Here is an 18,276-nt window from a genome sequence, read left to right on the forward strand (position 1 = left end):
CACTGAATTTTAGAACACACTCTAATGGCTGCTCTGACGAGGCACTGGATTTTGGGACACAAAAAAATCGCTACTTTCACGAGAGACTGATTTCTAGGACACACATTAATGTTTGCCCCGAGGAGATACTAAGTTTTGGGACAAACCGTAATGATTCGTCTGACGAGGTACTGAATTTTAGGACGCTCTCTAATGCCTGGTTTGATGAACCACGGAATTTTTGGAAGCACTATTGTGTCTGATCTAACGAGACACTGAATATTGCGTAGTTTAGTGAGAACGAGCTTAACAGAATGCAAGATATTTTTCATCTCTCATTCAGTTCTAATTGAATATAATGTGGGATCTTTCGTAAATTGTTGTACAGTTGTATTTAAGAATACAGTAACATGATTCAATTGTATGTCAAAATGAAAACGGTTCCATTTGAACATTGGAAAAAGCAGCGTGTGTGTGTTTTCGTGCATCACGCATCCCTTCAACTGAGATTTAATTCATTTTAACTCTAATTTGTTTTCCGGATGAGCGAGGAGGTATTTCGGATTAAATTAATTGTTAAGCTTTAAAGTTTTTGCAATAAAAATTCCATTCCTTTGAAAATTCCGGCCGCAAAGGTACAGCCGCCGCCCCCTTTCCCGCAAAAGATTTTGTGCCTAATTAAAGAGGAAGTGATATATACGCACACCTTTTCTAGGAATAACAAGATCAAAAGAACATGGCGGCTAGATGTGTTTATGTTTGACCTGCAAGATAATGGAGGACCTTGTTTGCAGCGCCGTTGCTGGGGACAAACGCGTGTGCCACGATTAAAAGTTCTTTTTCCGCGTATAATTAGAGGAGATTATTCCCCGAACCGTACAGGCGAAATGATTACAGTGCTTTTAATGTTAATATTTATGGATCATTTAGACTAACAAGTGACGGTGGCTTGTTATTGCGGTGGTCGTTGTTTTGAAGTTTAATGGATTGTGCATTAGCTGTTTGAAAAGGTGGGGGATACTGTAGGGGTTTCTCAAATTCAACCCGTGTGCTGGATGAAAAATACTAGGTTTTTGTTTTATCGTGTACAGTGGGAAATTCGTAGAATAATCAAGGGGTTAAAATTAGTCATCTGAATGGACGGAATGTCCAAAGACGATACCATACAATTTATTAATAATCATGATGATAGGTTCGTATGAGGGTCATTGTAATTCAGGTTGATATTAGTAAAACAAGATAGAAACCAGACTGTGAAGAAATAACATATTTGATGCATTTGAAACATTCTCACACGATACACAGAATAGCCAATGAAGGCCAAACCCAGTAGCCATGTACAAGGGTCGTTCAAGGTTGACCGGGATTTTCGTACGTAAAAAATCGATGAATAGCCGGATCATGATGAAACGTGCGGGTGACGTAATGTATTCCTTCGCGAGTAACTAGCGCCCGGCATGACGTATTTCGCGCATGCGCAGCAGTTGCAGCGAACATGGCGGCAAGCAGTGTGTCTGTGGCTGTGGAGCAGCGGTGTGTAATCAAATTTCTCGTGAAGGAGAAAGTGAAACCAGCTGAGATTTTCAGACGATTGCAAGCACAGTATGGTGAACAAACGATGTCGCGGACAAGAGTGTACGAATGGTGTGAGCAGTTTCGCGAAGGACGGGAGCTGGTGACAAATGAAGCGCATGGACAGAAAGATCATGGCAAGTGTCTTCTGTGACATGAAGGGCGTTATCCATGTGGATTTTCTTGACAAAGGGAGCACGATTAATGCCCAGTATTACTCCACATTGTTGAGTGGTGCTGTACGAAAGTCCATTCGCAAGAAAAGACCTGGGATGTTGTCTGGAAATGTCATTCTTCTCCATGACAATGCCCGCCCTCACACGGCCAATGTGACAACAACAACTCTGGCCGACATGCGCTGGGAAGTTCTGCCCCATCCCCCCTACAGTCCGGATTTAGCCCACAGTGATTATCATTTGTTTGCACCCCTTAAAGACCATCTGGGAGGGAAGAAATTCACGACAGGCGAAGCACTGCGGAGCGATGTCATCCAGTGGCTACGACAACAACCAAGTTATTTCTACGCCAAAGGAATTCGGGAGCTAATAGAACGATGGCAACGGTGCCTCGGCGCGCACGGAGAATACTTTGAAAAACTGACATAGTTTGGTGTTTCTTCTGCTACCCATTTCCTCTGCAAAAATAAAAGTCCCGGTCAACCTTGAACGACCCTTGTACTAATGCCTGGTCCCCATCACATGTTCATTGCTTTGGCAGATTCAACAGTAAGCAGGAAGACATGTGCCCATAAATTTTAAAGAAAGTGGTATTTTTTTCGTGTATTAGACGTGATCCTCAACAGTCTTTCCAATGGGCAAGCCACTGGTCCTGAATATCCGAAATGAACACACAATTGGGCGAAGGTTTTCATGTCACTTAGGTTGCACACTTATGAAGACATAAAAATCTCGCCCGTGCATTTAGTGAATTTTCCATGGCAAGTTGTAGGGATGATGTCGAGATGAGACGAGACCTGGCGGTGATTCGATTTATTTATGGTCCTTGTCTCGTCTTCAGTCTGGTAATGTATACAACATTTACAGCGTGTCTATGCACAAGCTGTTACAGCGTATAGAAGTCGTTAAGGCAAACTGCTTTTCTTAATAACCAATTTATCTTTTGACGCTTCGTTTCGATGCTACGAACCCTCGAAGAACGGAATATTATCGTGGAGCAAATGGATTGACTTTGCAATTTGAATGAACAAAATGCATGACACATCTGTAAATAATCAGGTAGGTATGTCTGACTGAATACATCGCATAATTGGTTTAGATAAAGTCTACAGGAGGGCTAAATCTCGTTTCGTCTGTATTTTACACAGGTCTGTCTCGTTGTCGTTTCGATATTTAAATGCCATTCTCGATATAGGTACCGTTCCTAGCAGCCACATACCAATACGTATATTTTGCCCCAACTAGAGTTACCTTAAAACGCGTTGACCGATTTCGCTTAACTCCAACACCAATTCTCTAAAATATCGAGCTCCTGCAAACACTTTAAATGTACGGCAATTATCGTGCCACTCTTAATCTGCTGCGACTGGGGTCACACTGTCTCTTGAGGCCTCTCCGATGGCGTAGTGGTAATATCGTCGCCTTGTAATCAGGAGGTTTTGGGTTCGACACCACTTTGAGCTGTAGGTCCAGTCCCAATTAGCCTTTCTGTGCATAAAGTGGACTTAAAAAACACAACTGCCTCTTAAACTACGCTCTTTATTTTAAAAGTATTGCCAAATCGAAGCCCAAGTGTTCACTCCTTACTCTCGAAAATGTAGTCCAGGCAGAGGATTGAAAGATCTTGTACAATACCGTCTTCTGCATCTAACTGGGAAAATGTTATTTTCGTTCATCTTGAAACTCGATGCCCTATTTCGCTCAAAATCAGGATCGGAGTAGTACTCGAAGATATCGACCACGTCCAAAAATAACATGTGAAAGGATAAATTTTCGGCAGTTATTGTGGTCACAAAATTGTTTAATTGGGAAGCTTTGCCCTCTTAAACATTGGACAGTACTTTAAATGTAAAATTTTGTAACGGAAGTGATACCCTGACACTGGTTTTTCGAGTTCCGTTTCATAAACTCCTAAACCATGATCAATACAGAGTTTAGAAGATGTAAATTGGCAAAAGGTGTTTATCGTTATCGAGAACATTTTGAACGATATGTATGTTGGACTTCTGAAAATGCACATGGTCCAGGGCCCAGATTTCTACCACGAAGGTCTCCGCAACCAATACCTAAAAAGCTTTTCAATTTATCTCGAACGGGAGACGTCTTCTTCATTGAGGTGGACGCTGTTTACAGCGAGGGAAATATTGAATTCCATGAGAGGAACCATCCGAAGCAAGAAGGGATGTTTAGCACCCGGCCATGACCCTATTCTGTTCATCACATTAGTGGCCGCCATTACGGACTCTGAAGCACCGCCATTTCTGGTCGTTCCGCTCTGAGCATGCGCACTCGGCGGCCGTCTACCCCAATCGCCCATGTAGTCCGTGATCTGTCGGTGATATTTTCTGGAGAAGAGGAAGGAATTGGCTACCTCCAGATTAATGGCTACCGTCTTCCTGATTTTATTGCATTTCGCTGCCGAAGTGAAGGAATGAGCTTTCCTTGGCCTTCAATATGGCTGGAATGCAGCAGTTGATATGCTGCTCTTTTTTTTCCTTCCAAAATTCTTCCTTCGGCCTTCAGCAGCCACATTATCTATTTTTACAGTTTTCCTGCTGAAGATCAGAACGTTGGCTTTTTGTGGCTGTACGTAGCTATTCTGAGCATGTTCTATGTTCCTATAGAGTGTATCTGTGAACGAATATGATTGCCTGCGATAGTATTTCCTGAATATTGCGGAGAATCTCGTGGTGAAGTCCCGGAGTATGTTTTAGGCATCGATCTTGAAGTGCAGACAACGTTTATGTATGCGGTTCAATATGCCCTGCATCATTTGCCCTTTCTTGACATGTGCTCTGTGTTTGAATCTTAAAAAAATAAATTTCGTAGAAGCGTTCTCCTGTAGACAATAACATGTTTGAAATATGATACCTAGTTTAGACGTGAATAGGGCGACCAAGGTGACAAGACTGCAATGTTGTCACCATCATATGTCACAAAGCAAAATGAAAGACCTTGAACTGAAATCTTTGTACTGACAAATAAAAAGTTTCTTTATCATTTCAGATAAAGAGATTTCACAGATATATATATAGTTCTAGTTATACACAAACTGGCATATTATTTGAAAATGTATAACGTTAAAGTTTAAGCTGAAAATAGTTATAAACCGTGTTTTTCTTTAGAGTATATTGTTTAGAGAGTGTAAAGTGTTACCTAAAATTCCATTAAATGTCATATGCGTAGGTTTTAGACAGAAAACTGTTTTCGACACTCGTAAAAAGTCGGTATGCCCTGTTGAGACAAATGGTGTGAAATTAATCATGGTAGCTACTAAAAACACTGTGGTGAGTTTTCAAATAATCACGCGCCGGCCGCTGCGAAACCAGAGGTCACAAGTCCGAATCCTGTTCAGACATTTTGTTTGCCCATCTTCCAAGGGAACCTCATTGTCGTTTAGATTTCGATTTGATCTTTGTTATTTATTGGCCCTTTTCTGCCACTTTTTTTTTTTGTTAATCGCGACGATTAGGATGGGTGACGACTATATGGTGAAGGGACACTCAGAAAGAACACCCACGTGCAGGCCGTGATTAGAACCCGGAACCTCTGGCGTCATAGCGCGCCGTGAAAACCACTCCGTCACGGTGGTCGGCCATCGCCGTCGATGATTAACCCAATGTAGAAAAGCAACGTAAAATAATGAAAATTGAATACAACAGAATAAAGACATAGATGCTTATTTCGCCAACAGAAACAACTATTAGTTTGTTTCGTCTTGGCAATTTAAAATAATAAGAAACACAACGATTGTAACCCTTGCAAAACCGCTGCACAGGAGCTATGGTGACTTCATACAACCATTTCCGAAAAAGTAGCTGTGTACGATGAGAGGAAATATCCTCGCGACCGCAACATGTCTGTCGCTTTCTCCCTCCGCCCACATCTTTTTATCCTCGGTTACAACGAGGACGTCCGTGATGATTCCGGGAGCTGTATGCTTTAACAGAAACGAGCGGCCGTCCTCTCATATGTTTTTGCCGTTAATTCCAGGCGAACAATTGTGTCCGACGGGAAATTCCAGACGGCGTGCGCTCATCTAGAGAGAATGACAGCGTTAGCTCCATTCCAAGGAAAAGACACGTAATGAAAGCCCCCACCTCTCCCCCCGTCCCTCCCTCCCCAACTATGCGCAAATTGAAACCGTTGCATTGTTCTCATTGCTTCCCAAAAGAGGTCTGGGAAAGGTCGTAATTCTGCTCCTGAGAAACATAGCTAGTATTCGGACCGGCATAACGTTACTCACTTCTCCTCCTTCCACTGCTCCGACGATGAATTCGAGTTGAAAATTAAAAAAAAGACAGAGAGAGAGGGAGGGAAATGAGATAAAGCATCTGGAAGAAAAGGAGAGAAAAAGATAGCTTTCAGGCATCATCAAGCTGGAATTTATGAAGGTTCACTGGAGATAGCAAGAGACGAGGCGGAACCTTTGTTGTGACACGTACGTCGATTTCCAGTGCCATGGTGCACATTGCTGCACGTTCCATTTGCGATGTTTTCTTTGCTATTATGTTGCTGCGTCTTGAATCTTGCTCTTCCTAGAACCATCCCGTCATTTTTTTTCTCAAAACATTCACGAGATACCTTGCCGAAACAGAACTTAGCGTTTTTCCTGAATCCTTCTTCTCCCGTTTCACTTTCGTACTTGTTTATGTTATCGTAAGTCTCCGATTTTCTCATCGGTTTTATCTTTCATTCCCTTTCCTTATGCATTCATTCCATTTTCGCTCTCTTTCGTTAGGCATTTATTCCGTCTGGCTCTTCTCTTGGCCCCATTTCCTTTCAGTTCGATTCGTTTTATCCTTTTATTTCACTTAGTTCGTCGTTTAATCTCTTCCGCTTTGTATGGTTTGCTGCTTGTTTCTTTTCAGTTCACTCGCAGGTAATTTAACATTGCGTTCTCTGCGTAAAGTAGACTTAAAAACAAACTTTGAATCTCTAACGTTACGTTCAGTTTCTTCCAATGTACTTGCCTTTGTGTTGATTTTGTTTCGTTCCACATAGGTTATCGATTATTTCCTTCCACTTTACTTGCATTAGCTTTTATTTGCTTCCCGTCCACTCAGTTTAGTTTTCTTCGCAAATTACTTACTTTAGTGCTTATTTTTTGCTACTTCGATTGTCTATTATGTATTCTTTTCCATTGTGCCTGGCATCATGCTAATTTTCATTCTACATAGTGTATCGTTCATCCCTTTTCTCTTTACTTCTAGTGGTGTTGTTTTCCTTTCAGTCCATTCTTTTTAGAGAGACTGTCTTCCACTTTACTTCTCTTGGCACTAATCCATTTAGCTTAGCGTTTACATTGTTTGAAGACTTGAAATTTGTTATTTCATGTTATTTCACTTAATGTAGCCGTCACTTCATCGAACTTTCGTTAGGACAGTTATTGTATTAATTATCTTCTGCAATCCATTTCTCTCCAACCTCCGTGGAGACATGGTTAGCACAACACGATACGACGCCAGTTGTTTCGGGTTCGAATCCCAGCCTACTATCCGTGACAAAAATATTGAGCCCTTGGTTTGCGTGCTTGTAAAATTGTACTCCATTGGAGGAAAAAAGTAAAATATACCTCGTTGGAAAGCTACAAGTGCCTGCTTGTAGACAAAAGCAAGACAAAGTGATTTTAACTCTGACTGTTTTCTATTCAGACAAACATGTTCGTAAAAGTGTAGTTTTTTCGGGTATTTATTGCATAAGTCGAATTCAATTGTGTGTAGCTTCGTGTAAAGCCGTCGTAAAAATATGTTTTTTTTTTGTGATTGAACCTTGTTTATGTGGAAATATCTCAGCCAAATATAATGGTACTATCATCTGTGGAACAGTCACAATTAATTATTAATTATGATGTTGCAATCTCGGAGATTGTCAGCCCAGTGGTAATGAAATTTATATGAAAATGAAATTAGAATCAAACTTCCATATCTCATTCTTGCACACTGTGCGAATTGAAAACAACAGAGAATTGTTTTTCTTGGCAACCTGTTCCAGCGCAATTAACATCGTTGCTAAGAACTCATGTAGAGCGTTGCCAAGCGTCGCCGCTTGCCCTTTAAACTCCGCGTCCAAGCAGCTTTGACACGGGAAATGAGCCGAAACAATGTGTTGCGCAAAGGAAAGCATTGTAGAGATGCCGAAATTTTCTTTTGTGACCTCTGTGTTTACCTTCCTGCCATGAATAGGAAACGCCCACATAGCAATAGTAATTCTTACGTGCATTCTATCCAGGCAGTCGGTCTCTCACATGTTCGCGTGTTTGTTCGTACGCACTGTTTTGAGTGATGGAGGTTCTGTGAAGTGAATTTTTTGTTGCATGAAAATGAAAATGAAAATGAAAATCTCTATACACAGCAGGTGCGTTATTATTGTATATAGAGAAGACTTAATCTCTTCATTAAAATCGTCCTCATCGAACATCGTTTTACTCAATATATCTGTTTAAATGTGCGACATATAATAATACTGGGAAAATGATGTTCTCTTTAAGTCCACTTTATGCCCAGGTGGGCTAATCGGAACTGGACTTACAGTTTAAAGTTTGATCAGAACCACCATGTACCTTCGCGGGGTACCGAAGGAGACGATGTTAATATGAAGATAAAAGCTAGAAAAAATGGGGAAAAAAACCTGCAGTATAGTAGTACTCCATTTAGAATATGATAAATATTTCATTCATTATTTTATGCTGCTACAATACTTTGGATCGTTTCGAAGGAACGCACTTGCGCGACTCTCGCAGTGAAGCGGCAACGCTGTGGAAGTCGCCTGCTACCCACGGAGTCTGAGATTGGCCGCACTCCGCCATACGTCATGCACCCGTTTACCATATTGCGAGTGCGAAAGAATAATTAATATCTGGAACCATATTTGATGTACACATGCCAAACTTCTGAAATTTGATCAGATGCGTTATATGAACAGTTTTTTTTTTCAATTTCATTGAATTTGTAATTATGCATTTCCTTAAAATGTCAATTTTTGAAGTATCTAGTAAAAATATGCATTTGATTTTTTCTACTCAGGTGCAAAAATAATCAAACTTCAAGTACACAAAATCTCAAGATTATATGTACAGTCGATTATAACTGTATGGTGTTAAGTTCCCCGTTCGTGAAAATTAGAAGAAGAAACTACACTTTTCATTGATTTTTTCATTATAGCAAGAAAACAAAGTTAAGAATAATAACGCGTATTAAAAAGTAGATACTTGAAGCTTTCCAATGAGGTATATTTGACTTTTTTCCTCCCACGGGGTACAATTTTACAAGCGCGTAAACCGAGGGCTCAATATTTTTGTCATGGATAGTAGGCGTGGATGTTCTTTGTGTCTCCTCAGTTTCATCATGTCATCAGTCATTCTCATCTTCACGATTAGCCAAAAGCGGCAGAAAAACGAAGTAATATAAACCAAATCAATCTTCCATTAGTCACTTGTACATTTTCGGCATGTTCTCAGTCGATCGAATGCTTTTTGAGCTAACTTTTCTAAATGTGTATATTTCCCTTGTTTCAACTTAGTTCAGCGTTTCCATTTTCTTATATTAGTTTTTATTATTGCCTCGTTTACTTATTCAGGAGTTTCTTCTCTGTTGATATATTTATATGTTTACTAATTCATTTCTTGTTATTTTCTTACTTTGTGCACATCCGTGTGTTTTTCAGTTGATTTTTAGAGTTTAGTGTGAGTTTTAGAGGCCCAAGTTAAATCGGGGGAGGAGTTGTAAGGTATCTCAGTTAAACAAATGGTGGTAGGAATTGCTCATTATCTCACGTTGCGCAAGAGCGTTCGATCTGACATTCAGCATCTGCGGTTGCAGATCTTTCGATGCCTTTGTGGGCCTACCTCATTAGTACGATCTCTTCCGACCGACGAGTTTTGCATCGGTCGTCGTTTGCAGAGTTTCTTGTGCTCGCAAGACGGTTCCTCCCTTGCTTTCCCGGTCATATCATAAGTCATCCAGTGGCCAGGATCGATACTGGCTGCAGAAATTGCCTTCATTTGTGCGTCTCCCCCTCTTTCTTTTTTCCCCTCTCTCAGAAGTTACCGTCCTACCCCAGGAGAGGTTCAAGTGGGACGGGGGTCCGAAACCGAATCTTCGTTACCACGATAATGGCGGTCTGAAGAGCCGGGGCATGGAGAATGCTGCACGCCTTGAATCCGGCGAGAATAAAGGATGGTTTCTCGGAGGTTTGGTGATGAATTGCGAGGAGGTTGCGAGGAATTTCTTGGTACGCGGCGTTCTCCGAAGCTCTTGTCTCGAGAGGATGGTGCTTGGAGACTATGGTTCAGGGTCAGGCGGATGATCTGCGGAGGCCTTGTTCGTTATCGATGTTTGGCGGTAAGGGGTCGCAAGATTATTCGGTAGGTCGAATAAGCACCAAAACATGCGAAGTTGTCCTTTGCTGTTTTCCATTTCCCCACACTAAACATATCACAAGTATTAGTTTCACCTTTTCGTGTTTTTTGTTGATTGATTCATTTGGTTCATTTCACTTCTCTTTTCTGACACTTTTGTAGCGAATATGAGGATGAGTGATGATATGATGACATTGATGAATGGGACATTCGTACAGAACACCAATGCTCAGGCTGGAATTCGAACCCATGACCCCTGCGTCGTTTCATGTTTCTTGTGTGTGTATAAAAGAGTACAGCAATATATATGTAGTACGTTACTGTATTGCAGTTCATCCACGAGTCATGTCGTTGTGAAAATGTAGTTTATGTTTGTTACCCCTTTATTTATGCACAGTGAGTGGCGCAATGAATATGAAATTACTCGTTCCTCTGAGCGACGTTGTGTTTATACGACAGTGAGCGAACTTAGAAAGTAGTTGAAAGTTTTCAGTAGAAAGTTCAACATTCGCTGTAGACTTGGGCAACGCATACACGCAAGGGAGTGAGTATTTCAGGATAGAGTTATAGCATTTTTATTGCGGGTTACTGAACATGAACAGTAATTTTTCACCACATTATTATCATTATATCACCCCACCTAATGTCCGGTAACTTTTCGACGCTCATTTTTATATTCAGTACATAGGTATTTTTGAAGAACATAATTCAACGATTCTGTAAAATATCTACTTAACATAAATTCTACAAGTGTAATGATAATTGTTTCTAATATAGCTTCCATTTTAGGAAAAAAACGAGGACGTCTCGGGTAGAGGGGAATCGTACCCTCCTCCACTTTGTCCAGCCTTGAATTAAGTAAAACTTATAATTGTGTAGATCCTACTAGGGGCTCCCGCGTACCCAAACGGTTATTGCTCTCACCTTTGGTGCGACAGGTTCCGGGTTCAATTCCTCTACAAATCTCGGCGTTGACCCTGCGTCTTGAGGACGATTGGGGATACTCGTATACTTGGATAGAGGAAGTAGCGGGTCTCAAAAGCCAGAGAATAGCGGGGATGGGACTCGATGCGCTGACCACGTGTCACCCAATGAAGAAAACTGCTCTGGCAGGCCTTGTCCCTTAGAGGGCTGTTGAGCATGGAGTTTACTTTAATTTTAGATGCAACTAATTCATTGTTCTGTAGCGAATAGAGTATTTTCTGGCAACAAAGTTAGGAAATACTGTGGAATGAAAAGATTCAGCTGTAGAGAGGGGATTGCTTCAGCTCTAGAGGCTGCTGCTTGGATTGCGTTTTAATACTGCAGTATCTGATTGTTTTTTTTTTTTTTTTTTTTTTTTTTATAAAAAGAAGTTCGGGTTCGTTTTCTGAACCTTGATGGTGTAGAAATTAAATTGACGCGTTGTTTTTCGTTGCGACAGTGGAGACCTCTTGGTTTGGGACGTGGTCCCAAGCAGGGCGCTCACCAAGCAGCTCACGTTCAGTTTCGATTCTTTCGGCCAAACGAAACAATGCTTCCCCCGTCCCCTTTCCTGTCTTAAGGTCGAGGACGTGTTTCCGTCTCGCCAAGTCCAAGTGGTGAGTGGGCGAGGAACCGTGTTGCATGGCTGGCGTCTCGAATGGAGCAAGTCCTGTGTTCTCATTAACAAACCATTACGCGGGCTTACGGATCGGCGTTTCCGTGCTGGAGATATATATTTGTGCGGAGGTTGGCCGCCACTGTTCCTAATCCCACTCTTGCTTCGCAGAGCTGCTGAAAACTTGAAATTCCGACCTCCGTAGCGAAGTGGTTAGCATAGCGCGCTACGATAACAGGAGTTTCTCACACGGCTGTCTAAAAGGAAATGGTTTAACCAGTCCAAACGCCTTCTTTTGGTTTAATAAACATTTTGTATTACTTGTGTTATAAAATACGAATCATCTCAAGATTGGTCAAGACACTACAGTTGGATTTTGGAAGTTCAATAAATGTCACACACACACACACGCAAACACACACAAATAGTTTTTTTAAAGACTTAAATGGAGTTAACTTTCTAAAAAGTTAAATGGATAATTCATATTGTCATTATTAATATAATTTATGTGTGTCAAGCTAGTAATATCCAAACTGTTTGTATAGAAAATAATAATAATCCGTTGCGCAACAGCCCATGAAGGGCCTAGGCATACCTACCGACTGCCGGTCTCCCTCCCACACTTTCTTTCGTCACCTCTAAGCGTGGAGATCTTCAACCAGTATTGGAATAGTCGGGGGGTCAGCCCGACGTATCCCCAGCCGTTATAGTAGGTCTTCTCGACCGGATTACGCTCACTCACTCGGAGCTCCCCAATTTCCTCACGATGGTGGGTTGCCACCGGCCCTATACGTAGGCCGAATAATTTCCGACCAGAGCCGGATTCGAACCTACGCCGTCCCGCAGCGAACGATCTCAAGACGAGTGAACGCCTTAACCCGCTCGACTACGGAGGAGGACTTTGTATATAAAATGTTAATGGTTATAATTTTAAATTTTGATTAGCAGTAAAGAAATGTTAACAATTAAATTATAACTATTTAAGTAGTACCATCCTTGGAGCACAAATCTGCCTTGTAATCAAGGGGTCCTGTGTTCGATACCCGGTGGAGGCACATGACACAGTGGTTCGGATCCCACTTTAAACTGGAAGTCCAGTCTCGGTTTGCTTTTCTGTGCATAGTGGACTTAAAGCAACAAACCAATCAATCTTGGATTACAATGAGTTGAGCGACATCCAATATTTCTTCGTATATGCGGCGATTGTCCCAATGGTCTGGATATGGGTTTTCTTTGTTATTGTACCTCCATCAATTTCATCATATCGTCACTCATCCTCATTGTCACAAAAGTAACGCTAAATAACAAAAAATCAAATCAAATTCAAACTCGAAATACCAGTAGAGCTGAGCGCTGTCTTAACGACCGTATCTCGTGCCGTGTGGCCGGCCTTTTTTAAGGAAACTGATACGTTCATTGTACGATTATTTTACATTTTATATGACTTCTCTGTGGTGATTGGCTTCTTAAACGTAAAAGTGAAGGCGCGATCCCCATTTAAATTAATCTTGACGATGTATTGTTTCAAATAGGGATCGAGATGAAGCGAGATCTGTCTTGCCTCAGTCTCGATTAATAAACCCATTTGTCGTCTGTCCTGTACCAAGTATCGGTGTATGAGTATTCAGTAGTGTGTTCCCACACGAACATACACAGAATATGCAGTCTCTCCCAGGAATCTTTGGATGAAGGCCACGCATAACTACAATGAAGGGGAGAAACCGAGTGCTGCTGCAAACAGCTGGTAGCTACAGTCGAGATGAGGACTTATTTTCTTTCGCTTGCTTCACAGACTACTGGGAAAGAGTATAGATGTCTTACACCTCTTGTTACTTGGTGGTGGTGATAGGGGGATGGGGCTTAGGTTGCTAAGACACTGATTGAATATTTTGAGATGATTCTGTTAAAGATTTCTCGAGAAGAGTTTACAGTCCACTGGCAGTGTATGTAGTTCCTCTCGGTTGTGTATGCGTGCAATTGTATCTAACGATCTACATGAAACATAGAATATCCCTAGAGCTCAATATAGAAAAAATAGACTGAGAGAGGAAAGGAAAAAGACGCAGAGAGAGAGAGAGAGAGAGAGAGAGAGAGAGAGAGAGAGAGAGAGAGAGAGAGAGAGAATATAGAAAGACAAGGAGAGTTGCCGTCAGAGATAGGTTACAACAAATGGTTACAACGAGAGTGAAAAGCAGACACGCAGGGGGGAGGGAGGGAGAGAGAGAGAGAGAGAGAGAGGGGGGGGGAGTTTCTCTGAAAACCCTGCATCTGCAGATTTTAATAAATTAAGCTCTCATCTCCTGCAACGAGTAAAGTATTCAGCAGCAGCTAAGTATCATGGCACCGTTCAACAGGTGAGGCATCAGGAATTCATCACGTGGTCGGCCCCGCTTGGTTAACCCTTTTCACCGGCCGTGTAGAGGAGAGGAATTGAAATATTTTTCCCCCTTAATCTCCGCAGTGCAGATTCAACTCTTTGGGAATATCCCCAGGTAACATTATACTTAGAGTCGTTAGTGGATCTAGGAGAATATTTCTAGCATGTACTTACAAGTAATATTTATACGAAGAAAATCACTCCCACAGTGCACTGTGTCACTATCAACAATACTTGAGTTTGAGGTTCTTTTTGTTTTAAGTTAACTTTATGCACAAATAGGCTAATCGGGACTGGGGCTACAGTTTAAAGAGTGATCCGAATCACTATGTGCCCCCACCGGGTATCGAACGTGAAAAAGATCCTGGATGCAGATAAATATTATGACACTCTTTTGAAATATCAACTAAACTGCAAGTTTCTCTTTAGTTTTGTAAATAAGTGATTTCTAATTGATGTCAATGTAACACTTGACTCGCATATTCTTAATGCAGAGGTATAACCTCTTCGGAACCACTCACAGAAAAAATAACTTTTTTGGGGATATTTTTATGTATGTTGTTTATTTACCTTTGTTAACACCAAAAGAATATGAATTTCTTTATTTTCAACATTACTTTTTATAAAAAGGCGTGTGTCATATATGACACATTGGTTCTCTATGTTGCAATTTTTTTTTACAGAATTTGTATACACAATTATATATGTGAGTAACAAATTTTTAAACTAAATCTGATGGTACATTATAATGTGTCCAGTTTTTAAATACATCTTTTTTTTTTTGCTAATTTTACAGTTCATGGTAAAGTTTGAAGCAATTTCGGTTTGCAACAAGGCATAAATTAATTTTACACTTACTGCAGGTCACTCTTGCTCTTACACTGTTACAACCAGGCATACGGCATCTATGGTTCTTTCCATCCACTACAATTTCTGGCATGTGTTGTGCTCCATTCTTCCGCTTTGGTGTACTTGGGTGTGGCACTGATATTTTCCTCTTCTTTGATGTATTTGGCAAAAACTCATCCCCTGACTCTGTAGATTCTCCAGAATGAAGTAACCACTCAGATACTGCATTTTTGAAATCCAAGTAGTCCATTATATCTCGGCTTTTCTTCTTCAATGCTGCTGAATCTCTTCGGTATTCAATCCAACATGCAGCACACACGAAGTCAAAGAAATGAATTATTACACGTACAGTCCACTTTCGTGTTTTGTACTTCATCCTGTACATCGATATCACTCTATCGAGGAAGTCAATGCCCCCCATATTCTCATTGTATTGAAGAACGTTTTGAGGTCTCATAACACTAATAAACTCCTTCCTCTTCTTACACCAACGGCGACATTCACTTGTGGGCATTTTGCCCTCAGTGGATGAAACTAAAGTTACAGGTTTATTATCAAACCACTTCACAACTGCAATTTGACCATCACCACGCACAGACTGATCCATTGAACCACGTCCACTTCGTTTCATGTCACTGTCTGCTTTCATTTTGGCTTCCTTAGGAACTCTACTTGCTTGGATGGTTCCTGTTCCTTGGCACTGACGGTCAGCGTGTAAGCAGTCTAAGAGTACAACAGATGTGAAATATCGATCCATGTATATGTGACATCCAGGAGGGAGTGATCTTGACAACCGCATCACCACTTTCCCACCAATGTCAAGAAAATCATAACCATCAATGATAGTATCTCCTTTTCCTTCATACAGGAAAAAATCGAGAGGTAGACCATCTGGTGAAGCAGCCACAAAGTTCTTCAGGCCCACCGGATTTGGTTTTCCTCGTATGTACTGTCTCATTCTTGTTTGACCCCAGAAAGGGATCATTTGTTCATCAATGGAAACCTTTACTGTTCTTGGATTTTTCATACAACCCTCGTGTATGGTTCTAATCAGAGGCCGAACTTTCCAGTATTTGTCACAGCATTTCACATCTTCTGTCACATCTTCATCAACAACGATCTTCAAATTAGATCTGATAGAAAAGAAACGTTTTCTAGACATTTTGTCAGCAATACTAGGCACCCTGCTGACCGAAGCCCAATACATTTTAATTCTTGGGTAACCCAAATAGGACATAGCAATCGATAAACCGAAGAAAATTTTCATTTCTTGCGGTGTCGTGTTTAGTGACTTGCCTAAGCGTGAAATACTCACTTGATTTGTGCAAGAGGACATAAGTTCAAAAACACTGTCTGGAATATATTTTGAAAAATATTCATTTACGTCTCTTTCACTGCCAATCCATACTTCCTCCTCAAATGTAGGAGACGCCGGTAAAGGTTCAAAGTTATCTGTATGTCGCCACGGTAGAACCCTCTGACTGCCTTGACTGTTTTCTAGATTTGATGTTGACGTATCATCATCCGATGGTTCACCTTCTGATGAACAACAGTCACTCATTTGTTCTATAGGAAAACCAGTCCCGTTAGAATCGTCACTTTCGAAGCCCTCAATATCGGAAATATTTCCATCAAGTTCAATTTCTCGGACAATGTCATCTGGGTTCACTGGAAAAAAAAAGTATTGTAAGTATCCCCCTAAAGGAATGTAGTCAGACAAGCAAAAAACTTTCAAAATTTGAATTTGAAAATGAATATAAAGTACTATGTCACGATAGGATGCCAGGGGTTCTGGGCTCGAATCTGTGATCGGGCATGGGTCTTTTTTCGGCACGAGTCCCTTCATAAGTGTTGTCGTATCATCAGTTATCCTAATCCCATGATTAGAGGAGTGGAGAAAAGCGAAGTAAAATAACTAGGGCTGAGCTGATACCGATGCCGATGTATCGGTATCGGAAAGTATCGGTTGGAATTCATCTACCGATACCAGCCGATACTTGTCCGGGATTTAGGTCTAATGAGGTCCCTAAAAATGCCACGCAACACTTTCGCGGAGTCTAATTATCCTGGGAATTATGCAGATTCCAAACTTTCTTTCTGTCTCGCACCAATTTTGCACGAAATACTATATTTTGTGATTACATAATATGCATTTTAATATTGTCATGGAATTCTTGAATATTCTAAGACAAATTACTTTATAAATTGATGCATATAATTGGAGAAGAAAATGTACACATCAATATTCATCAATATTTTGAACAAATTTAAATAATCGAAATTTTCAAGTATCGGTATCGGTGGATATCGGTAAGAGTATCGGCATTGGTATCGGTCAAAGTGGTATCCGCACAGCCCTAAAAATAACGAAATCAAATCACTTCTTCTGCTCAAATTACGATTATCTAGAGCCTCACTCCAAAACCCTATATCCCTTCAAAGTGAAATGCATTCTACTACAAATAGACCAAATCTTGACTTTGATGTACAATTTTTAATGCATTTTATTTGTGTTGTTGGCATAAAAGTTACAATAAGTCATTTCAATCATCAGTCTTTCATTAATTTGTGTAGCAAGAATTCTTTCGTGTATCTATATTATTTATGTATACATCAGAATGTTTTTGGATATTTGGAAATTTCTATACATTAGGAACCACTGTGTCATATAGGACACATGCAAAATGCAGACATCATAACGGTCAAACCAAATAATTGCAAAAAATGTAAATCAGCTCAATTCTTTCTATGATCTTTCAAGAACAAAGTTTCACTAACAGAAATTGCCTAACTAGTTTATTAGAAAATAGAAAAAAATACTTACAATAGCGCGCCATGATTTCCCACTGTCCAGCACACACTATGACAAAGAATAGTGAAAGTTTCCCGCTAGAACTGCTGGAACTTAGACAAAACATTTTCCGGCTGCTCCTGACATCTAGGAGTGACGACAGAACTACTTGTGTTTCTGAATTCCAAGACACAGTGGAGCTGTTACGAGTTATAAAACGTTAATTTTTTGTGTCGTATACGACACGTGGGACCCGAAGAGGATAATTAATAGTTCATATCCTACTGAAGAGAAGATAGAGTTGCATAGTCAGTTCTTCAAACAGGAACATATTCTTCTAATTACATAAGTCGCTCTTAAAAGGTTGTAAAATACTTTTATGCACTTGTTCAATAAAATTACAATTGATTCACATTGCAAGAGTCAATTTGTTTTATCACAAGACTAAGGAGAAGAAAAAGAAAATATATTTGACATTCTCCTAGGTACGTAGTTTCAACCCATTATCATCTATCTCAATTGTGCCAATATTCCAACGTGTAAAATACGTAAAAACATACAAAATACATAAGGAATTCTACAGATCTTAAGTTG

At 40.5% G+C, this 18,276-nt stretch overlaps 1 protein-coding gene across 1 annotated transcript in view; it reads left to right on the plus strand.

The window, feature by feature from the left end:
• Sema1a (semaphorin 1a) overlaps positions 1 to 18,276 on the plus strand; it is a 778,340-nt gene that overhangs the window by 325,210 nt on the left and 434,854 nt on the right. The gene's annotated exons all lie outside the window — the stretch shown is intronic.

This window comes from Lepisma saccharinum, chromosome 1 (assembly GCF_977018435.1).
Source record: "Lepisma saccharinum chromosome 1, izLepSacc3.1, whole genome shotgun sequence".
Classification (NCBI taxonomy): Eukaryota; Metazoa; Arthropoda; class Insecta; order Zygentoma; family Lepismatidae; genus Lepisma; species Lepisma saccharinum.